The sequence below is a fragment of the Vigna unguiculata genome, chromosome 6 (assembly GCF_037176805.1).
Source record: "Vigna unguiculata cultivar grain cowpea cultivar isolate G323 ecotype 2 chromosome 6, ASM3717680v1, whole genome shotgun sequence".
In the NCBI taxonomy this organism is placed as follows: Eukaryota; Viridiplantae; Streptophyta; class Magnoliopsida; order Fabales; family Fabaceae; genus Vigna; species Vigna unguiculata.
Window position 1 is genome coordinate 10,538,674 of NC_140797.1, and position 25,900 is coordinate 10,564,573.

Consider the following 25,900-nt stretch of genomic DNA (forward strand, 5'->3'; position numbering starts at 1 on the left):
ACAAGTACACCAAGTTCCAGTTAGTTTAACTTAGAAACATCAAGATAGTTTAAGTCATAAACAGATACCTTCAATATCAATGATCGGGTGAACCAAATTATGAAGTCTAACTAAGCCCTCAGTGGGCAGTTTTTCAATAAACTTCATCAGGACCTCCACCACCTCCCTATCCGTCGCCGACAACTCATCGGTACCCATATCCTTATACCGAGAAGGGCTACCCATCCAACTAAAAGGGAATTTTGTACTCCCATATGCATTAAGAAAATGTGACTTGTCCCCCTCCTTCACCACAACCTTGAAATAGCCATCCTTGAAGTGCTTGAATGATTGTGAAAACCTGTCCAGTTTGCTAATGCTCGGCTGGCTCACCAAGGGTAACTAGGTAGTCGATTGTCGGGATCTCGTGTCATAAAAATATAGAAACGCATGAGGAGAAGGCCGCAGATATAGTGACTGGCACAAAATACGAAAGGCCTGCAAGTATGCCCAACTATTCGGATGTAGTTGAGTAGGCGCCACGTTGAGCTGACGAAGTACCCCCATGGTGAAGTCATCTAGCGGCAACCTCACATGTAACTGAGAGAAATGGCACATATACATGTAAAAGAATTTTTTCGCAGCTCCTTCTTGGCCGTGACAGACACGCTCAATAGCGCTCACCCGCTCCAACGACACGATACCACGGTGCACGCCTTTCGCAATAACGGGGGTACAATTCAACCACGAATTCAGCAGACGAGAGCACTGGAACAATGACGACTGGTTATGAACATCAGCCACTACCCAGTCATAACCGGCCTTAGCTGGCCAATTACTCTCTGTTATTTCTTCAAGAGGATCTTTCCGCACCTTGGTCACTGTCTCCATTGGAATCCTCCCCACCATAGCCACCAGACTAGTACTCTCCTCCTCAAAACGCCTACCTGTAACATCCCTGGCTACCCTTCTCCGTCCATTCATACCGGGCCCAGAGGCTGTCAGGTTACTACAGCCCAATGCACCCCAACCCCTCACCCTTCTCCGTCCATTCATACTGGGTGGGTTGTTGCCAGTGGGAATCGAACCCCCAACCTGACCTTTAACACCTCTGGCACACCAGCAGATGCTTAGCCAGGGATGTTACACTACCTACACTCCCCCCAGACTCCACACTCGCACTACTTGAAGAAGACAATGACATAGTATCACTACTTGATGAAGGATTGACCCCAGCTAAAGATGGAGGCAAATGCTTAAGAAGACTAAGCATGTTTAGAAAGGAAGTTCACTAATCCTTCATCCCTTTCATTTGTGTTTGCTATTTTTGATTCCTTAAGTTGACTTAGTTGAATCAACTTTAGTTTACTTGTTGACTATAGTTGACTTGACTTAAGCCAACATGCTAATCTATGTTTATTTGCTTTGTAGGTTAATTAGGAGTAAGAAAGCAATGCTAGGTGGCGTATGGTGATTGGGGAGCATAAATGATGTGGAGGAGAGAGTAAAGCAAAGGCATAAAGCATAAAGTAAAAGGCATGAAGCAAGTGTACCTATGTACCTTTGGTCCCCTTTGTTTTTAGCACACTTTGGCCACTTTTGGGAGACATATGAGACACATTTTTTGTCTCCTTTTGTGCTAGAACGAAATTAGCCTTGCACACACAATAGTTAGCTCTTTTGTCTCTCATTTTTGTAACCTTATTTGACCTAGTTTCTAGAAGCTAAGGTTAGGTTTTTGTAGAGACATCCTTAGGTATCTTTTATTTCCTTAGAGGCCCCTAAACTCTTCTATATAAGGGGTGCTCCTAAACATGTAAAAGGGTTGAAGATTTTGAAGTAAAAACACTCTTGTGTCTCAACCATTTGTGAGAGTTTCCTCCCTAGGGAGTGAATACTTTTAATCCTTATCTTGCATAGCAAGTGGCGGCACACATCAACTAATCTTCAAGGTTGCCATGGCTTCTAGCCTAGCCTTGTAGTGGCGTGCTTCTCACATTTTTACCATTTCTTCCCTTTCCATTTTATGTTTTCTTCTTCCTTTAATTGTTCTTGGTTTTCTATGATTTATGTGCTTTCCATTGCCTTTTCATTTTGAATCAATCCATCATCTTCTTCTTTTGAGCTTTGTGAAAGGAACTTTCACATCTAGATAGCTTGCTATCTTAATGTCCAGTGGGGATTTCACTTAGCTTTCTTAATCAACTCACACCATATTCAATAATCTTTAAAAGGAAACAACATAATACTTCATCATTTGGTATCTAGAGCCTAGGTTATCTTGAATATGGTGTTTTTCATGTTCAAACCTTGTCTTGTGTAGCTATCTTTGAATGGTCCACATAAAAACAATACTGGCAGAAACTGTTCACGATTTTAAAAGATTAAACTGCACCTGATCAGTGGTCCAAAAATTACGTTCTTGATGTCAAAAGAAAGCTCTGTGAGTCTAGTTTTTAACAAAAAAAGAACCAATGCATTTGAAGTTCTGTGGAGAGAGTTATGATTGAAATAGTGAGCAAAGGTCAGAGCTGCCGGGATCACCGCGAATCAACGTTTTTCAGGTTATGTTGGGCAGTTTTGGCTACTGTTTTTGTTACTTTTCTTACTCCTAAATGTGGTTGGATAACATGTCTTTGGATGCTTAGTCTTTGAGCCTCAAACCCATGAGTTTAAATGCGTGATAGCTACATGTTTGTGTCTTTGTGTATGTCATGTTGAGTCTTTAAATGTGTCTAACTTTTGCTTGAGTCATATATGATATGCTTCTTTGAGTTTTCTTATTCTTGTTTCTAAGTATTTGAGCTATTGCATGAGATCTATGCCTTTTGTTGTACATGCTCCTTGAAATTGATTTTGACCTAATTTTTAAGGAACTAAGTGTTCAAGACACCCTAAAATATCCTTCTCATCATCTTAGGTACCTAGTTTTGAAAAGAAAAATTATTTTCATGACCAAAAACAGTTTGGCCGAGAGCTAATGTGTTGCTTGGTGAATCCATTTGGCCATTTTTACTAGGTGTTATGCTACCAAATTTTATACTTGGATTTTGGGTTATATTGGCAAATTAGTTCCATGCTTTAACTTGGTTATGATCTTTCTTGGTGTATGCATAATTTGAGGTATAATCTTGGCTTGTTCAAATGCTTTCCATAGAGTCTTTAAAAGTGTTTTTCATTGCTTTAGTCTTGTTCAAGTTTTGTCTTTAAAAAGAAAATTTCCTTAGAAGTTAAACTTTCTTGTTTTTGTGCTTTTCTTGCTTGTCACTAGGTGTTCTTTGTTGTGTCTTAGTAGTTTTCTTTTCTTGAAACTCTTGGGATGTTGTGACCGAATCACTTGTCTTGCATTTGAAAGGTTTTGAACAAGTTTTTAAAAGTGTTTGCTTCACTCCTTTGGTGGATTTTGAGTGCTAGCCTTGCCTTGTTACTTTGGGAGAGTGATCTAAACACTTGGGTTACAATTTGGGTTGGATTTGGTCTCGGTTTTCATGTTGTCTCACTAGTGCAGAATTCCCATTTTTCCTCGCCTTATATGCCTCGGTTGGCCAAAAACCGAAGCATATAATGGCGCGGTGGCATTTTTGCAATTAGAGCCAAGTTTTAGGCCTCGGTTCTCTAAATACTCGCAGCCAAAGAGCGGTATAGGCCCCGGTTCGCTCAAAACCGGTGCCAAAGAGGGGTATAGGCCTCGGTCCAGTAGGACCCGAAGCCAAAAAGTGGCTGGAAGTCAGGGGTATAGGCCTCGGTCCAAGGAGACCCGGTGCCAAAAGGGGGTCAATTGCTTCAGTTCCTCTAACAACCGAAGCCATAGGGTTTATTTAGGGTTCAAAATTCACAAAGCCTTCTTCCTCCCCGCGCCGCCTCTGCAATTCCACTTTCTCTCTCTCCGCGAAGCCCTTCCTTCACTTTCCCTTTCTTCCTCCTTCACCGTCCGCATCCCGCACCGCCGCGCGGATGGCATGGTGTTGGTCACGGACACGGGTGCAGGCAGTGGATCTGTGTTTGCTCTCGCTGATGCAATGGAGGTGTTGGTCGCAGTTGCAAATCTGCACAGCGTTGAGGATCGTTCGAATCTGGCTCGCGTGCGGTTGCAGGTCCAAACAGTGTTGTTGCTGTTGCGGAACGCAAGCTGCTGTTGTGGTGCCGGAACTCGCGGTCACGGTGGTGCTGCTGAGCGTGACGCGGTGGCTTCCATGGAGGTTGGCCGTGGTTATGGTTCGTTGCAGGTGGCGCGGTGGCTGACAGCGAACATATGCAGATCTGGTTCGCTCATGGCGAGGAAGATGGTGGTGGCTGCTGCGTTTCGTCGGCGACGCGTTACAGAACACTATGGCTTCGGTTCATTTGGAACCGAGGCATGAAAGGAACTTTATGGCTTCGGGTAACGACCGAGGCCAAAAGGGGTGCCTTTAGGTCTCGTCCCAATATGCCTCGGTTCCAGACCCGAGGCAAAATGAGGAAAATAACCGGGGCAAAAAGCCCTTCCTGCACTAGTGTCTAACCTCTAATCCATTTATTTTGTCTCGGATTTGAGTGTTTTTGTTGTAGGAATCATGGCAAGTTCATCAAATGCACCTACACTAAACAAAAACAATACATTGATGAGATTGCTTCGGGATTTGGAGTTGTCTAGGAAGGAGGCCTTTGAACAATTGAGAAAAGACAAGGAGCAAAGTGACCTTAGAATCCAAGAGCACATTGAAAGGCTTGAAGCTAAAGAGAAAGAAAGAGAGACTAGGAAAAGAGGGCATTATAGGCGCAACCCATCACAAGAGAAGCAAACTCCAAAGATTCCTAAGTTCTATGGAGGAAGTGATCCCAAAATCTTCCTTGATTGGGAAGCTAAAGTTGATCAAATTTTCAATGAAAATCATGTAAAGGATCAAGCACAAGTTGATCTAGTAGTTTTAGGATTTTTGGAGTATGCCAATACTTGGTGGCATAAAGTTTGTAAGAATTATGACCAAGGGCCACCCGCGGCTTCTTGGATGGACATTAAAACTCTTATGCGCGCTAGATTTGTTCCTCCCTCCTATAGGAAGGAACTTCTTTTGAAGCTCCAAAGGCTTCACCAAGGTCCTATGAGTGTGAGTGAGTACTTTAAAGAATTAGAGTCTTAAATGCGTAGGGTTGAAATAAAAGAAACTAACAAAGAGAAAATAAAAAGATTTGTGAGTGGTCTTAGGAGAGACATAAAAGACCAAGTAGAGTTATATAAGTACTCCACTCTTGAAAATGTTTTCACACTTGCCCTTGGAATTGAAATTCAATTGAAAAGAAAAAGAAGGGCAAAGAAGAGTTACTCACCCAACCATTACTTTAGTCACTCATGGAAGGGAAAGGATAAAAAGAAACATGATAAGTTCCCTTCTAACTTTCATCAAGAACCACCAAGTAAAAGTAAGTCTCCAAGTGTCACATTCACCATTCCACTTCTTCAAGATCAAGTTCCATTAAATGTTTTAAATGTTTGGGTTATAATCACATTGCTTTAAATTGCCCAACCAAGAGGACCATGATCTTAAAGAAGAGTAATGATGTTGAAAGTGAACACTCATCTCCCCATTCTCTTTCAAAAGAATCTTCTTCCTCTAGTAAAACTAAAATTTTTGAGAAAGACCCTATGTTATTATGGCGCATGATAGGTCAAGATCAAAGTGAGCTTGAGCCAACTCAAAGAGAAAACATTTTTCAATCTAGATGCAAAATTAACAAATGGGTTTGCTCTCTAATTATTGATGGAGGAAGTAGTACCAATGTAGTTAGCACAAAGTTGGTGGAAAAGCTTAGCCTAGAGACCATTCCTCATGCTAAGCCCTACAAACTTGCTTGGATAAGTAAAGAGGGAGAAATAGATGTCAACAAACAAGTCCTTATTAACTTCTCTATAGGAAGCTACAAAGATGAGGTGTTATGTGATGTTGTTCCCATGGAAGTCACACATATCTTACTAGGTAGGCCATGGCAATTTGATAAAAAAACTTTACATGATGGCCATATCAACCAATACATTTTCTTCATAAATGGGAAAAAGACCACTTTAGTACCTCTATCACCTCAAGAAGTTAATAAGGATAGAAATATAATAAGAAAAGATAAAGAAGAAAAAGAAAAGCGGCAAGCTTTCACCAAGGTGTTACTTGCCTACAAAAAAATTCTTCCAAAGCAAGATGTACATCACCCTTCCTTCTCTTCCCAAGCCAAAAAGGAAGGCCCAAAGCACAAGCAAGAGAGGAAGAATAGTCTAGAAAATAAAGATGGCCTAACCAAAGCTAGGGGTAATACCCTTAGAAAGGATGGAACAAGAGCTCATAAAAGGGAGGCGCAAATCCTCCCCCAAATCAAGTCAAGCTCCATCTACAAAGGCTTAAAGAATTTGTGGTCAAATTCTCTCCAAGGAGGGGAGGATGATGAAGGATTGACCCCAACTAAAGATGGAGGCAAATGCTTAAGAAGACTAAGCATGTTTAGAAAGGAAGTTCACTAATCCTTCATCCCTTTCATTTGCGTTTGCTATTTTTGATTCCCTAAGTTGACTTAGTTGAATCAACTTTAGTTTACTTGTTGACCTTTGACTAGGTTTGACTTGTTGACTATAGTTGACTTGACTTAAGCCAACATGCTAATCTATGTTTAATTGCTTTGTAGGTTAATTAGGACTTGCACACACAATAGTTAGCTCTTTTGTCTCTCATTTTTGTAACCTTATTTGACCTAGTTTCTAGAAGCTAAGGTTAGGTTTTTGTAGAGACATCCTTAGGTATCTTTTATTTCCTTAGAGGCCCCTAAACTCTTCTATATAAGGGGTGCTCCTAAACATGTAAAAGGGTTGAAGATTTTGAAGTAAAAACACTCTTGTGTCTCAACCATTTGTGAGAGTTTCCTCCCTAGGGAGTGAATACTTTTAATCCTTATCTTGCATAGCAAGTGGCGGCACACATCCACTAATCTTCAAGGTTGCCATGGCTTCTAGCCTAGCCTTGTAGTGGCGTGCTTCTCACATTTTTACCATTTCTTCCCTTTCCATTTTATGTTTTCTTCTTCCTTTAATTGTTCTTGGTTTTCTATGATTTATGTGCTTTCCATTGCCTTTTCATTTTGAATCAATCCATCATCTTCTTCTTTTGAGCTTTGTGAAAGGAACCTTCACATCTAGATAGCTTGCTATCTTAATGTCTAGTGGGGATTTCACTTAGCTTTCTTAATCAACTCACACCATATTCAATAATCTTTAAAAGGAAACAACATAATCCTTCATCACTACTACTAGACATACCTTTTTGAAAGATGTCGGCAAAAACAAGGAACTAGTCGGACAGATCTAACGCACGCAAGTCTCTGATTATCAAATTCTCACAAATGAGCTAACAAACGCAAACCCTTCGCGAAATCTGCATTTATAAGCATGAATTCCAAATGACAAAACTTCTTTCCGCCAAAAGTCACAACCCATACCAATTGACACAAGGCACAACAAAGGTCATGAGTATCAGGAACAACGATGCAAAAACCCCTTTTGGTTAGACCCCTGACACCCCCTTACCTACTACAAACCTTTTCCTGTCTTTCGCCTTAACACTGTTCATCACATTTAAAGGCTAGACGAAAAATAACACACACTTGTCATCCTTTACCGACATAACTATATCGGTAAAGGCTGGGGGACTGGTGTACCACACCTAGTCGGCCTAAGCCAAATAATAGCAAGTACCATATACATGCTAAGGTACCCGGACTAAACCACTAAGAAGCGACATTGATAAAACAAGCCAAAAACAACAATAACGGCCTAAGCCGTTAAAGGGTAACCGGCCTAGGCCGACAACTCCATGAAAATAACCAAGGACTTAGCAAAAAACAGAATGTTCCAATAAGATTCACTAGCCCACAATAATTGAACAAAAGGCCTGGGCTAAGCAAGGGCCCAACCCATGACATGGCCAGATATAATTAATAATCTATAAACACGCATGGACCCTACGAATTAAAGGTACGCATTCATTAGTTCCCTAATCACCAGATTTGATTTTCTAAGAGATTTTGCTGACTTGAACATGGGAGTCCCTTCTGCAGGTAACACTTCCCGGGTCCAAGCCGACCACTCCGAGATACCCAAAAGCGACATATATGAGCCAGGAAGAGGCTTACTGAGGAGATGACGGACCGGGGTAAGGTAATACTTGTGCCTAACATATCTTGTTTGTTCTCTACAGGAACAAAATGAATTTATATACTCATTACAAAAATAGAATAAGCTTAGTTAGTTGCAAAACCGATATTAACCTTTTAACAAAGAAAAATATTTGTGTCAGTATTAAATGAAGCATGGTTTAATAAGCTTTAAAAGAATAATATTAAACAATAATTTAAAAGAATAATATTAAAAGAACAGCTGTGTTACATATTTAGCACATGCACAAAGATAGTAGCGAAAGTCATTATCAAGAACCAAATTTGAAACTTTCTAAAATATTTGTGGGTGAGTATGCGCGCAAGGTGTCCTTGATGATGGCTTCTTCTTGTCTCCATTGAAGCTTGCATGAAGAATGGAGGCTCCATGGATGGTGTTGGATGCGGAAGCATGAAGGAAAGAAGCTTAAGGTGTTTGGTTTGGTGTAGGTGAAAGGATTCTTAAGAGAGGTGAGGCCAACTCCTAAGGAAGAAGACTAGAGTAAACTAGAGAAGAGTTTACTCTAAGGTGAGCTCAAAAGAGATTTGTGCACAAATTTGGACAGTAATTTATTACTCAATTTCAAGCTGAAAAATACATCTCCTAAGCCTTCTATTTATAGGCTAAAATGAGACCAAGGGGTCTCCAAAAAGTGGAGGAAAAAAGGAGTCTAGAAAGTTGAATTTTGGAGCCAAAAAGGAGCATGTGGGAGGTGTGACTTGCCACCTAAGCAAGTCACACTTGTCTTGCCATGGGAAGCTAACTCTCATCCTTAGAGAGCAAGTTTGAGAAGCTTCTAGGCTTTTCTAGAGTAGACACACTACTCTTGGCCCATTTGGCCCAATTCCCCTTTTTGGTCCAAAATTACTTCTAAAGCCCAATTTCCTCTAAGGCCCAATACATGGCCCAAAGAAAACCCTATTCTACTGGGCCCAAAATACAAAGCCCAAAATAAAATCCTAATCTAGTATTTACAAGCAAAATGTCCTAGGCTAGGTCTTCACATCTTCCTTGGCCCATGTTAAGTTCATCTTGGGCCTTGCATGCACATTTAAGGCCCATTCCTCTTGTATTCTCCTAGCCATGGCTCTTGTTGTAGGTCCCTTGGCTCGAGGCATCTCATCACTTGAGTAGACATATATGGGATACATGTGTTTCTATATTCTAATGTGAATCCACAATTGTATCAAGACCTTTCATTTATTATCATATAATCAGTTAATGTTCTGGACCTTGTCTATAAGCATGCAACATAGATCTTTTATGCAATATTTACATCTAAATTTGAAGTACTATTAGTTTAATTATTTTTCTAGGTGAATTTGCGTGTTATAATCTTTATTGCTATAAGAAAAAGTTATTTCATTCGAATTTTTATAAACGAACTATTGGACATTTGAAATATTTTGTAATTTGATTATTTTTAGTAAAATACTTTTTTGACTTGATTAAATCGTTACATTAATGCAAGTGAAATTTGTAACATCCCAATTTTAGCATCTTAAAACTAATAAAATAGGATATTTCACCTTAGTGTTCAAAACAGATAAACAAATGTATAAAGTATATTAATACAGTCTTACAAATGATCGGACTATATAAATATATCCATTATACATACAAAACATTTTTCTAACTCTAAACACAAGCTAAACACTTACAACAAATTTCCATTGAGACCTCCTTCTGACCTAAAAGGTGCCTCCGAAACTACAACCAACATTGCTCCCACCAAATAGGTGATCATCGCAAAAGGAAAACATACAACACAAGACAGAAACACAAAAGCAGGGTAAGCTAATGACTTTTAAAGAATTTTCTTAAACCATATAATATTGATATATCTAACCACTACAGAGAAGCAGATATCTACATGCATATATTTATAAACTTTGACTCAACTAATCAGGATACATGCATTGCGGTCGGATGCAGTCAATTATGCACTTGTAGTGGCATCTCATGCTCTGTAGAGCGACAGATTAAGAGTGAAAACTCTACCACACACAAGGTAAGTCCGTTAACACCTATGGTTAAGGAAAAACCCCTAGGCTAGGACCTCTTGCTTCTCTCACCACATACCTCATTCCTCTCTACTTGAGAATTTGAATGGTTATTAAAGCATCAAGATAACTGCCAAGACAATCCCTACCTCAATGCATACACTACCACAATCACTATTAATCCTCCTAAGGTTAGCATCAACCAATCTCAACTTAGTCTCATATAAACAATTTGATACCATATACTCATCATTCATAATAATTACAAAGCTTCTATGATAACTAAAATACCACCCAATTTAACTTAAAAATACAAGTTCCAGGTTTTGACTCACTCGCCCAGCCACTGGTACAGGTCTGGAAGTTCTTGGCTTGGAAATTCGCCCAGCGAGTATGCGAATCTGCATAATTCTGCAAATCGATGTTCTGCATAATTCTACAGATCAACTCATTCGCCCAGCGAGTAAGCAAATATGCATAATTCCACAGAAATTGATTTAAGCAAAATTATACCTATTCAACCAGTCCATACAACTCCAAAACCTCCACCAAAGGCCATTTGAGTATCAAACATTAATTCTATCAAAATATTCACACTAATTGCATCCAATTGCACCTAGCATACAATTATTCTCAAACAACATATAAAACCTAAGTATTTATCATTTTCAAACATCACAACTCAATTCACATATCAAACACATCAGTCAATTACAGAATAAACATATAATAACATTCCTAACAAGTTTGTGAGACATAATCGACATTAACTTCCCTTACTTGGTATCTTGCTTAAACAACTTTATAAACGTCAGACGTCTCTAACTCCACAGGATGTTCTATCTACAAATAGAAACATCAGAAGAATGATCAGGACATATCATTATGATCACTTATCAGTAGAGACTCATATTGATAAATAAAATGAAACATGCAAGCGGAAGAGAGCTTACATGCAATAGAAAATAGAAAAAACCAAAAGGACAGCGGAAACTTGAAGAGCTTACACAAACGGAGAAACTGATCGGTCCAAATTGAAGAGCTCATCGAGATGATCAATCCTACGGTCTCGGTTCTTTAATCAGACGACCTGAAAGTCACAACTTCTAGAGAGAAGTTAGAGAGCTCTAGAAAAGTGGTTTCTAGAGAGATGATGTGTTTTAAAATAATGAAACTCATTTATAACAATTTTTTAATGTGTTTTAGAAAACTTTTTAATATTAAAATAATCGAGTCTCACTATTTTTAAAACCACTATCACTCTCGAAAATTCACTCATCAGGTAAAAGAAAACTATGCTTTCTTCATTTTCTCTTATAACAACCACCTAGAGTTGGCTGACGTAACACTTCAACACTTGAACTCACCGAAAACTTGGCCTCTATGCCAAGCGATATAGTGTTCAATAGTACAGATTGATCTAGCCCTTGCTCTCACAACAACTTCTTAACTCCAAACCTCAAACCTAAAAGATCTTTTATGTCTTGAACAACCAATTAATGTATGATATACCAACTCACCTTCCATAAGCTTCCTTATATATCTTGTAGGTTCTTACAAAAATATAAAGATGGTCTCAGATCTTCAACTTAACATGCTAGTTATCACTTCACCTCACCTTATCCCTTTCTTGAAACATCACTCCACTAACTTGATCACACACAACTTCTGACCTATTGTCACACATTAATACCCTTAGCCACTCTTATTCATAAATACCCTTATAACATCTTGCTTCCTTTACTGACTTTGACCAAGGATAACAAAGTTCACAACCAAGTTATTCCACTTCCAATTAAAACTTTTAATCGTTGCAACCACTAGATTCACTATCTCACTCCATCTCCATCTCTAATCCACTAACTTGTAACCATCTCTCCAACGAAACTTTAGAACCACATCTTTTCGCAACTTGAAATCAATGGCTTCATTATTTCCTAGCAGTTTCATGATACATTTCAATCTAAAATTTATCTAACTGTCTTTTCCCCAATCATTTTGAGAAACTCATCGATTGTAGTCAAAGGACTATAATAATGAAACCTCTTCATCACTTTACCTCTCATCTTAGATTCCTATACTTCATCAACTCTTACTCTTAGCTCATCAAACCAAAGTCTTGAACCTCATTTTGGTTAAGCATCCCTTCTCACTTTCACGTTTCTAATCGTCATCCTATCTCGAAACCCTATCTTTGTTCATTTCCTTCTTTTCTTGTCTAACTTCCTTTGTGCAACTTCACACTTCTGGCTCTAGATGATCACTAACCACCTTTAACTAGCCCACGTACTAATGACACCTTTGGTGTTTCAGAGAATTTGCTATTGCATCAATCACTATAGCATGAGTAAAAATACTTCTCCTCACATACCCCCACTATTCATAAGCATGTTCCACCATCATTCCGTTACGCCACTTTGATCAACAAACATTCTCACACTTGGTTGTTTAGTCACAAAAGAGCTAAAAGACTTACCTGTACCAAGAATGATCAGCTTTGAAACGCCAATTCTGCTCTTCTTCAACATTCTGATGAAACTCTTCATACATGAGAAACTTGCCACAAAACCTTGATAACAACAACCTACTTGAAAAACCTTGCTTAGAGTCACTCTTAGAGCTTCCTTTCCTTCCACATGTTTCCACCCCTTCTAATCATCCATCATACAAGATTCACATCCTTTAAACACACTTAGGCTTGTATATCTTAACGTACCACCACTTCTCTTTCCAAATTGTTATGTTGTAATCCTTAAGGTGACACACTACAACTGAACCACTGAACTACTCCACCTGTCATCTCTACTCCACACTTTTAGCAGAAACCATCAAATAAGGAACTATTGACACTGATTCTGCTTCAAACACCAATGCAATAACAACAGCACCGCTTCAAGGTTAGATCTAGTATCTGCTTCAGAACATAACCAAAAAGTTTCTCCAACATAATGATCTCTCACGTATGTTCTTCAATGGCCTTTTCTAGATAAACACTCATAAATGTAACACTTTGTTTTCTCTTTTCAATTTTATACCATACTTGATGCACATCCACTTACTCACCTTCTTGAAACAAGGAACATCACTTCCTTTGACATCACAATCCTCAAGAATGAGCTTGGAAAGAAACCCAATTACCCTTGAGATTATACTACAAACTTTGCTAAGGAAACGATTTACGTTGACTTTCAGTTTGAATCCTTTGATCACCATGAGACATACCACACACCCAAGAAAACTTCACTTATCTGCAATTGTAGCAAAACCACCAACTCAAACTCTAACTCCCCTCATGTAGTTAACCATGACTCATTTAACATACTGGCGATACCAAAAGATATTCGACCCTGAGCGAAACCAAAACCTTTAGTCCAGCCACCACCTTCCTACCTTGTATCCTTGAATCTGACCATTTTTACTAACTGTTCCAGCACCAACTATAGTGAACACCATCTCGACCACTTTAGACTTTTCTTATCATTCATTGTGCTCTTTCTTTACAAGTTTTTGTCGTTCTCACAAGATTAAACTTAAAGATGTGCTTCATCTTTCAATACTAGAATTCCTCTTCCTCATACCAAGGTCAATTTTTCTTCTCATGTGAATTACTTTCTTTGCAACATCCCTACTATACTCGACTTTGACGCTACTACCAACTAAAAAGATCTAATCATCTCTTTCTGTTTTTTCAACCTAGCATAAAACTTTTATGCCACCTCAATATAATCCACAAATTGTTTCTCCATCTACTTAGGAAACATTAGCCTACCTGATTGATCTTCAAACTTTACTCCATCTTAACCTCCCACGAGTTTGTTGTCTTTACACATATTTGGTGTCTCCATTTTTCTTAGCTCTCTCTATGCCACACAACCTCACTATCTTGTAACCTAGGATCTGCCATCTACTTCTCTTTTACCAATCCAAGAAAATCAATAGATATGGTCATATGACTATATCAAATGACATTTCTCCTCAAACTTCTTGTATTTACATATCTCTGAAATTGAACACTACCCGAAGGTAAAACCAAGTTAATTTGTCAAACGTTATTGCACTGACACATGCTGATATCTTCCTCTACTCTAACCTCTAGATTCAACTCCTTTTGTAAAGCTTGTGGTATCTGATCCCAAGAAGTTTTCTTAAACCTCTTTCATTCCACACGTTGTTGCTCAACTCCAACATCTTTTCTTAGTCTACTAACTAAAAACATAGCTTTTCTTGCTCATCGATAAGCATCATACAACAACTTCATATCTTTGAGGCAAGAAGTTGTTTCAGAGATCCCTTCCAACCTTCATAAAGGATAGTAGGTTAAGTTGACCTTGAATCTGCATCTCTTTATCACTATAGACACCCAACACAAACCACATAGGTGCAACAAAGACAAACCATAACATAGAAAACAAAACTTTAACGTCTACTGACAGCCAAAACCTTTGGTCCATCACTTTTATATTCTTAAACCATTAAAATTAAGAAACGAAAATTACCTCTGATCTAGTCATGAGTGTGCACCCGCACTACTATATCAAGATGTTTTCTAAATTTCTATTCTTAATACTTCTAGTTTCACAAACGAATTCTGCTAAACCTGATTACTTAAAGCTACAAGACATGACGAACTCACAACCGTCAGGTCATCCTACGAACGAACTACTCTGATACCAAAATGTAACATCCCAATTTTAGCAGCTTAAAACTAATAAAATAGGATATTTCACCTTAGTGTTCAAAACAGATAAACAAATGTGTAAAGTATATTAATACAGTCTTACAAATGATCGGACTATATAAATCTAAACAAATATAAACACAAGCTAACCACTTACAACATATTTCCACTGAGACCTCCTTCCGACCTAAAAGATGGCTCTTTAACCTCTAGAGGTGCCTCTGAAACTTCAACCACGAATAGGTGATCATCGCAAAAGGAAAACATACAACACAAGATAAAAACACAGAAGAAGGGTAAGCTAATGACTTTTAAAGAATTTTCTTAAGCCATATAATATTGATATATCTAACAACTACCGACAAGCAGTTTAAGAGCGACAGATTAAGAGTGAAAACTCTACCCCATACAAGGTAAGTCCGTTAACACCTATGGTCAAGGAAAAACCCTTAGGCTAGGACCTCTTGCTCCTCTCACCACATACCTCATTCCTCTCTACTTGAGAATTTGAATGGTTATTAGAGCATCAGAACAATCCCTACCTCAATGCATACACTACCACAATCACTACTAATCCTCCTTGAGTTAGCATCAACCAATCTCAACTTAGTCTCATATAAACAATCTCATACCATATACTCATCATTCATAATAATGACAAAGCTTCTATGATCACTAAAATACCACCCAATTTAACTCAAAATTACAAGTTTCAGGTTCGGACTCACTCGCCTAGCTAGTAGCACTCGTCCAGCCACTGGCCCATTCTTACCCAGCTAGTACCACTCGCCTAATGACTGGTACAGGTCTGGAAGTTCCTGACTTTGAAATTTGCCCAGCGAGTAGCATTAGCCCATCCAATGGCCCGTGCTAGCCCAACGAGTAGCACTCGCCCAGCAAGTATGCGAATCTGCATAGTTCTACAAATCAGTGTTCTGCATAATTCTACAGATCAATTCATTTGCACAGCGAGTAGGCTCGCCCAACGAGTAAGCAAATCTGCATAATTCCACAGAAACTGATTTAAGCAAAATAATACCTATTCAACCAGTCCATACAACTCCAAAACCTCCACCAAAGGCAATTCAAGTATCAAACATTAATTCTATAAAAATTTTCACACCAATTGCATCCAATTGCACCTAGCATACGATTATTCTCAAACAACATATAAAACCTAAGTATTTATCATTTTCAAACGTCACAACTCAACTCACATATCAAACACATCAGTGAATTACAGAATAAACATATAATAACATTCTGAACAGGTGTTTGAGACATAATCGACATTAGCTTCCCTTACCTGGTATCTAGCTTAAAGAACTCTATAAACGTCAGACGTCTCTAACTCTACATGATGCTCTATCTACACATAGAAACATCACAAGAATGATAAGGACATATCATTATGATCACTGATCAGCAAAGACTCATATCGATAAATAAAACCCCACATGCAAGCGGAAGAGGGCTTACATGCAATAGAAAATAGAAAAAACTAAAAAGACAACAGAAACTTAACATACACAAACAGAATAATGAAACTCATTTTAGAGAGAAGTTAGAGAGCTCCAGAAAAGTGGTTTCTAGAGAGATGGTGTGTTTTAAAATAATGAAACTCATTTATAACAATTCTATTTATACTAAAACCTTTTTAATATTGAAATAATCGAGTCTCACTATTTTTAAAACCATTATCACTTCTAAACTACCATTTTCTAGGACTTTACAAAATTATTCGACCTTTACAAAATTAATACATGATTTTATTGTCATTTTTAGTTATCTATAATGTAAAGCATCTTTTCTTACTGCCTTAAGGTTTAGGGTTTGGCCTTTTAGTGGGCCTAAGATCAGCCCACTTAGAGGCTTCAAGACCCTAAGCCGCCTTTTCAGTTTCCATTTTGCTTGTACCTGGCAAACAGCTCACTCTCAAACCCTTCTCTTCGTTACAGAGCTCTGCTAGGGTTTTGGCTTCCTTCCCTTTTCCAGGCTAGCTAATCGATCTTTTTCGTTCCTCTATTCCACATAAGTTCTCTTAGCTTATCTTTGCCTTTTCCCAACTGGTCTTCTGAGCCAATAAAGATTCGTCGTGATAACATTGTGTTCAGCTTACAAAATCTGGTCCTAGAGCTACTGTGCTCAGCTGGTTGGGTGTGCGAGTCTTTGGTAGCCTTCTTCCAGGTAAGGGAAGCTAGGGCTTTGTTGTTTTCCAGTTTTAGATGCCTGTTTGGTTGATTTTACGTACTGGATGGTTGATATATGTTATTGGTTGTGTCAAAATTTGTGGATTGTACTACTATGATGATGCAAATTTGTTTCTGCGCGAGAGAGAGTGGTGAGTTCTGCTGAACTTGCCCAGGCGAGCGGGTTGGTCACACAAAACGAAAGCTCTCGCCTGAGCGAGAACAGCAGCAGCTCACTTCCATCTCTGTTTTGAGGGCTCACCTAAGCGAAGGCCACTCGCTTGAGTGAGGGTAGTCTCGCCTGAGCGAGCTGGGCTAGCTTGAGAGAGACCTCGACGTGCTCCCTGTTGCAGTCTCGCCCAGGCAAGAGTAGGTAGCTTAAGCGAGGGGTTCTTCTCACCTGAGTGAGGGCTCTTTAGCTTGAGCGAGGTTGGCATTGTTAAATGTATATATAAGTATGCCTCACATGATTGGTTGATGTGTGCTTGAAATAGTTCAAGCCATGATGCTATATGTACTTTATATGTTATATTGGGGTTGGAAATTGATGTATTTGGCATGGACGTGGTGTGATATATGCTTGGTTAGTTTGGTGTATATATATATGCACATTGGCATGAGATTGATGTGTATGAGAACGCTATGAGTGGTTGGTGAAACATGGATAAAGTGTGGATAGGACATAATTCCATGAACTTCATATTGAGTGTTCATGGTAGTGCCTCATCTAATGGATGTAATCCCATAGACCCTTCTAGTGAGAATTCTTGGTGGTGCTTCAACTTAAGGACGTAATTCCACGAGGGTACCGCGGTGGTGCCTCAAGGTCAGGAGGCAATTCCACGGAGGCCTCGTGGTGGTGCCTCACGTACGGACGTAATTCCACGAAGGCCTCATTTCGTAACTCACGTGTGGATGTCTGTTGTTTATGCTTGATTGTGAAAGGTGCATATTGAGTGTCATGATATAAGAATCTTTTTCACTAGCTTGTTATGTGTGTGGTTTTTTCTCTTGCGATGATCATCATTTTTTATTGATGTGAGCAGGTGTGAGAGCCCGTGGCAGTGGTAATGACAACATGGATACTGCAACTTGATGGGTATGGACTGGTATTGGGCTCTCTATGGAGCCCTCCGCTGAAGAAATGTTATTAGTTATATTTCTCTTGTTCTGGACAAGAGCTTGTGTAACTTTTGATCTATTGTACTTACGTTAGGAAGTGTGGTGCCCCTTTCCTTTTGTTATGAATATGTTTGGGGTACTATGTATGTTCATATCCCATTTTTTGTACTCTCTGGACATGTATGTATGTGGCATTTTATTAAATTGGATTCATCTATTTAATTGGGATGTTACATTTATGGTATCAAAGCAGTCGTTCCTTAGGATCTATGGTCTAGTGTGCTTGCTTAGCTACTGTTGTGGCTTGTGTGTTGCTAGCTAACTTTTCATCTAACCAAGGCTAACTTTTGTTTTTCCTGTGTGCCAGTGACATGGCACCTCCGCGTAGGAACTCTCAGTCTTCTCAAGGTGACGCAGCGAATATCGCTAGGGCGATAGAAGCTATGGTGGCCGCCTTAACTCAACAGAGCACTAATATGATGCAACAACATGAAGCATCGATGTAGTGCCAGGCAACATCTTTAGAGCAGTAATAGTTGGTGATGCAACAGATGGAGGCTGCAAGGTTGGCTGCTGAGGACACCAATAGGCAGCAGATAGAGGCCCTCCGCCAATTAGAGGAGAATAGGACCGCTGCACCTGTCCACGACCCTGAACCAAGATCTCTCCATCGAGAATGGAGTCTGGAGGACTTTCTAAAACACCATCTAATCAATTTCAATGGGAAGACCAGTCTGGATGTCGCAGACCAGTGGATGAAGGACATTGAGAGAATATTCGATGCCAAGATGTGCCCCGAGGAGAGTAGATTGGCCTTTGTAAGACCCGTGAAAATTAATTAATTAAATAAATAATTAATTAATAAACACGAGTAGGAAGAGCCTTTATGGCATTAAATATTGTTGGATATGATGTGGAAAAGTACTAGCTCAAGTACTTTGATTGAGTACTTTGATTGTGTGAAAGGATTTGGGTTCGAGTCCTATGTATGCTTGAGTACTTTGATTGTTGTATGCTTGTTGGGGGAAAAAGAGGGGTTTTAGCAGTGCTAAACATTGACTCTGAGAGAAGGACGAAAATTGGGTTGGGAGTGGTGAGTTTGAGTGCGCAAAAGGTGAATTGAAAGGAGGCTTGAGGAGAAGCATTCTTTTCTCCGAATTTTTGATCAATAATTCCAGGTTAGGGGAGCTGAAATCCTATTCTTTTCGTACTGTTGTGATATGTATAAAATTCTGATGGGTTTATGCTATAAAATTCGAGTTATGTATGATGGAGATTAGGGGTTTGGGTGCTATGATCATTGCTTTAACAAATTTCTCAATTAATTGGATGAACAGGGGTATTTTCTATACTGTACAGATGGTTTGTGGTTCGACTTGGATTTTTGGGAACCAAAATTGTGCCCAAGTTATGTTTATATGATTGTGCATTGTTTCTCAATTGAATGGTATTATTTGTTGTGCGAATTGGGCAAGGTTGGGTGAATTGTGTGCGTGAACAGAGTTGAAACCATGCAAGTCTTGCCCAAGCGAGTCCATCTCGCCTAAGCAAGAGTTGCAGAGTCTCGTTTTTGGTTCTGGTTCGCGTTTCACGCCTAGGCGATCATGGACGGGGTTGAGCGACTTGGTCTCCCGCTCAGGCGGGAGACACTCGCCTAAGCGAGGTCACGAGGAAAGCTAGATGTTTTGAGCGTGACTTCTCACCTAGGCGAGAGGTTTTGGGGTTCTGAGCGATAGGCATGCTCGCTTAGGCGAGAATGGCTCGCCTAAGTGAGATTGCAATGAGACGTGGTGTGTTTCCTTGTTGAATCCTCATCCAAGCAAGGATCTTTGTGTGTGTTGAGCGACTTGAGGTCTCGCTCAAGCGAGAAGAGCTCGCCTAAGCGACATGACGAGGTACAACCACTATTACACGCTCGCTCAAGCGAGGTGGGCTAGCCTAAGCGAGACCGAGGTTCTAGCTTGGGCGAACAGACGTGGCTTAAGTGAGAGTGGCGCGGAGCCATGTGTTTGTGCACTGTTTGGACTGTTTTCTTGTTATTTCCTAAAGGATAGGAATTATATGCTTGTGTTTGTGGTGTTTGGGCTTGAAGGACTAAGTCCAATAGGGGTCTGGGATGTGCTTGAGGGTTGGACGCATGATGGGCATGGAACTGGTTGAGTTCCTATCGGTTGCTAATGGGTGAGGAGTCCTTAGTATGGCGATTACATGCGTCAGATGCACGATGAGTAAGGAACTGTTATGTTCCCATTGGCTACTATTGGGCGAGGAGTCCATAGTATGGTGATTGCGTGCGTGCCAAGGTCCAAGTTAAGAAGGCTTGGATGATTTACTATAGACGAGGAGTCTGTAGGGCAGGACTATGAGCAGGATAGGTTCATAAGGTTGGACCACAAATGTGGAAGCACAATGAAGTCCCAAGACCTAGTTCATGTATATGACTCATGAAGGACTATGAGATCATGGATGGGTCATTTGAAAACAATGAAATACTTAGTCTTGTTAATTTTGGGATGGGTGGCATATTTATTTCATGTATATTTTTATATATTGTGCATAGCTCACCCTTTCTGTGTGTGTGACGATGATTGGATAACTTGTTATCCGGGAGCAGATGATTTGACAGGTGGGCCAGGAGATGCTTAGAGGCGGAGTGCAGGGGCTACCTAGGCTTTTGAAAGGATTTTTATATTTAGAATTTTGATGTAAATTCTATTATGTTGAATTTTGATGGATTTTGTAATACTGTAACTACGAGCATATGAATTATGTTATAGTAAAGATTTTAATTTCCCGTGTTTTGGGAAATGGTATTATATTAAATGAGGTTTTATTTTCACTTCCTATTTTATTTACTAAAAATTAGTAATATTCCTTAGGGATGTTACAATTGGTATTAGAGCAAAAGTTTTGAAAATATTTTAAAAAATATTTTGGGGCTTTTGGGGAGTGAGCTTACCGTTTGATTTTGTGTGTGATTTAGTTGTATGTTTGTAAGAGATGAGTGGCTTTGTTTAACTAAGTGAATCGGTTTTAACAGTTGTAATGTGGCATATCCAGGCTATGGCTGCTAACAGGAGGAGAAGGAGTAGTGGTGCTGATGACATCGCAGAGGCTATTCACCGGATGGTGGATGCGATGCAGACACCGGTAGCAGCGCAGCCTAGGACGGCGATTGCACTAGTTAGAGTGCCGACTGTGGGGGACTTCCTGCGCCACAAGCTTGCGAAGTTTACACTATGTTGCTGGATGAAGAATGGCGATGCAGCAAATTCGAGAATGGTCTCCATGGAGATCTTCGGTTAATGGTGGCCCCACTATCGATCAAGGACTTTGCAGCTTTGGTGGAGAAGGCTAGGGTCATGGAGAAGATTAAGGTGGAGGTGGAAACTCAGCACCCACACTAGCAGAGAGTGGGAGGACCATCTGGGTCCAGATATAGGCACGAGGAAAGCAGGAAACCCTATACTAGGCCCCATTCCCAGTCTCCGGGGTCTAGGGAGTCTTCTTCCCATCAGGGTACAATTCAGTGCTACTAGTGTGGGGGATCGATAAGAGGAATGTTTGCCCCCAGCTTGCAAGCTTCAAGAGGTGCAACAACTGTGGCAAGGAAGGCCACTTTGGCAGGGATTGCCCCAACCTCACGAGGACACTGACACGTCCCTCAATTCCGGCCCCAGCCCAGAACCAAAAGAGGAGGGGAAGCAACAGGCCTCAGGCATCAAACATAGTGTACGCCATGACAAGAGCGGAGGTAGCAGGCTCAGGTAACCTCGTCATGGGTCGTTGTGTGATTGCTGATAAATCTGCATGTGTATTGTATGACTCTAGAGTGACACACTCTTTTGTGTCAGAAACTTGTGTGCAAAGGTTAGGTCTACCAGTTTGTGAGCTACAATGTAACCTTGTGATGTCCACTCCGGCGTCCGGTTAGGTTAGGACATTGTCCTTGTGTGTTAGGTGTCACGTGGAGGTAGAAGGTCGCGTGTACAAGGTGAATCTGATATGCCTACCTCTACAAGAGTTAGAGGTGATCTTGGGAATGGATTAGCTCTCTAACAATCGCATTCTTATAGATTTCCGAGAGAAGAAGTTATTATTTCCCAACTAAGAGGAGTCTGAGTTGCTATCATCTAACGGGGTTATGAAGGAGCTACAGGACGGTGCTCAGTGTTTCCTAATCTTCACACATCTAGAGGTGGAGGGAGAAGAGATGAAGTCTGTCATACCGGTGGTGCAAGAATTTGAAGACATATTTCCAAATGAGGTACCAAGGTTACCTCAAAGTAGAGAAGTGGAGTTCTCGATTAACTTGGTACCTGAATCGGAGCAATGTCGATGGCTCAATACCGTATGGCTCCGACAGAGTTGGTGGAACTCAAGAAGCAAATAGAGGAGTTGTTGGGAAAGCAGTTCATACGACCCAACACTTCGCCTTTGGGAGCACCAATACTGTTGGTGAAGAAGAGGATGGGAGTTCACGTCTGTGCATGGACTACCAGCAGCTGAACAAAATGACTATAAAGAACAAGTATCCCCTGTTGAGGATAGACGATTTGTTGGATCAGTTGCATGGGGCATCGGTATTCTCGAAGATTGATTTGAGGTCAGGATACAATCAAATCTTAGTTAAGGCTGATGATGTGCAGAAGACGGCCTTCAGGTCCCGTGATGGGCACTACGAATACGTGGTTATGCCTTTTGGGGTGACCAATGCTCCGATAGTGTTTATAGACTACATGAACAAGATCTTCAACCCATTCTTAGATAAGTTCGTGGTAGTCTTTATAGAAGACATCCTTATCTATTCTAGAACTCAAGAGGAGCATGTCGAGGACCTGGGGCTAGTGCTTGGCATTCTGAGGGAGAAGCAACTATATGCCAAAATGTACAAGTGCAAATTTTGGATGGATGAAGTGCAATTCTTGGGCCATGTGATATCTGCACAAGGCATAGCAGTGGATCCAGCAAAAGTTGAGGCGGTAGTAAAATGGGAAAGTCCCAAGTCGGCGACTGAGATCAGAAGTTTCGTGGGTCTAGCCGACTACTACAAGAGATTCATAGAGGGATTCTCCAAAATAGTGGTGCCTCTAACGCAGCTTACCCGGAAGGACCAACCTTTTGTTTGGACGGATAAGTGTGAGGAAAGCTTTCAGGAGCTTAAACAGAGGTTGATGAGTGCTCCAGTGTTAGTCATTCCTGATGTTGGTAGACCCTTTGAGGTTTACTGTGATGCCTCTCACTTAGGGCTTGGTTGTGTTTTGATGCAAGAGAAGAAGGCAGTGGCATATGCATCGAGACAACTCAAAGTACATGAGAGAAAGTACCACACTCATGACCTAGAGTTGGACGCTATAGTATTTGTCTTGAAAATCTGGAGGCACTATCTTTATGGTGCCCAATTTCGTGTGTGCAGTGATCACAAGAGCCTCAAGTATCTATTTGATTAGAAGGAGCTGAACATGAGTCAGAGAAGATGGATGCAATTCTTGAAGGATTATAATTTTGAGCTTTTGTATCATCCAGAGAAGGCGAACGTAGTAGTTGATGCTTTGAGTAGGAAGACGGTACATACCGTACACCTCATGATCAGGGAGGTGGAACTACTGGAGAAATTTAGAGACATGAAAATACAGGTGGAGTTAGAATCAAAATTCATTAGGTGTAGTAACCTGACCATATCTAGTGACTTCCTGGACTCAGTTAGAGAAAGACAGTTGTTGGATGCTAGTCTGAACAGGGTTAGAGAGCAACTGTGGTCAGAAGAGGCAAAGGATTTTGCTTTGGGTAATGATGGCATATTGAGATTTCAGGGTAAAGTGTGTGTGCCTGATGATGTTGAAGAGAAGAAATTGATCCTCGAGGAAGGACATAAGAGTCGTCTTTGCTTGCATCCTGGCATGACTAAGATGTATCAAGACTTCAAGGAAAATTTTTTGTGGCAGGGTATGAAGAAAGATGTAGCTCAGTTTGTATCTGCCTGTCTGACCTGTCAAAAGGCAAAGGTGGAACATCAGAGACCTGGTGGAATCCTATAGCCTCTGGAGATACCAGTGTGGAAATGGGATAGCACCTCGATGGATTTTGTGACCCATTTGCCACGAACTTTTAGAGGGCATGACACCATCTGGGTGATAGTGGATCAATTGACCAAGAGTGCTCATTTCTTAGCAATGAACTTGAGGATGACTATGGTTAAGTTGGCTCAATTGTACATCAAGGATATTGTGAGGTTGCATAGGGTGCCTTCGAGCATTGTATCAGACAGGGATCCGCGATTCACATCACAATTTTGGCAGACCTTGCTGAGTGCTCTAGGAAGCAAGCTCACGATGAGTTCAGCCTATCATCCTCAAACAGATGGTCAGTAAGAGAGGACGACCCAATCACTTGAGGACTTACTACGAACGTGCATACTGGATCACTTGGGTGCTTGGGATGAAGTGTTATCATTGATTGAGTTCACCTACAACAATAGTTTCCATGCGAGCATTGGGATGGCACCATATGAGGCTCTTTGTGGTCGAAAGTGTAGGTGTCCGCTGTGTTGGTATCAGGATGGGGAAGCAGTACTTAAGGGACCAAAATTATTAGAACAGACAACTAAGAAGATAAGAATGGTGAGAGATAGGATACATGCCTCTCAGAGTAGGCAGAAGGCTTATGCAGACCGTAGGAGGAGACCCTTGGAATTCGCAGTTGGAAATCACATATTCTTGAGGGTGACTAGAACCACCGGTGTGGGAAGGGCTCTCCGCTCAAGAAAACTTTCTCCTAAGTTCCTTGGCCTTATCAAATCTCGAGGAGGATTGGGCTGGTGGCTTGTGAGGTTGCCTTGCCTCCAAAGTTGGCAAATCTCCATCCGGTATTCCACGTGTCACAGCTGAGAAAGTATGTTTTTGACCCCTCTCACGTGTTGGAAGTCGAGGATGTACAGATGGAAGTACCACCCATATCTTTAGAGGGTAGTCGACTGGAGGAGCGTCGGGGAAGGCCAGTCAGTCTAGTCAAAGTCATTTGGGATCGGAGGACTGGTGACTCCACTTGGGAGTTGGAGAAGGACATGAGGAAGTCACACCTGCATCTTTTTCCTGGTAAGTCTTCATTTTCGAGGATGAAAATATTGTTGTTGGGGAGATTGTAAAGCCCTTTTTCTTACTGTCTTAAGGTTTAGGGCTTGGCCTTTTAGTGGACCTAAGATCAGCCCACTTAGAGGCTTCAGGACCCAAAGCTGCCCTTTCAGTTTCCATTCTACTTGTACTTGGCAAACAACTCACTCTTAAACCCTTCTCTTCGTTACAGAGCTTTGCTAGGGTTTTGGCTTCCTTCCCTTTTCCAAGCTAGCTAATCAATCTTTTCCGTTCCTCTATTCCACGTTAGTTCTTTTAGCCCATCTTCGCCTTTTCCCAGCTGGTTTTCTGAGCCAACAAAGATTCGTCATGATAACATTGTGTTCTTTCCGATTTCACCTCTTTTCAGCTCACAAAATCTGGTCCTAGAGCTGTTGTGCTCAGCTGGTTGGGTGGGCGAGTCTTTGGTAGCCTTCTTCCAGGTAAGGGAAGCTAGGGCTTTATTGTTTTCCAGTTTTAGATGCCTGTTTGGTTGATTTTATGTACTGGATGGTTGATATATGTTATTGGTTGTGTGAAAATGCGTGGATTGTACTGCTATGATGATGCGAATCTGTTTCTACGCGAGAGAGAGTCGTGAGCTCTATTGAACTCACCTAGGTGAGCGGGTTGGTCGCTTAAAACGAAAG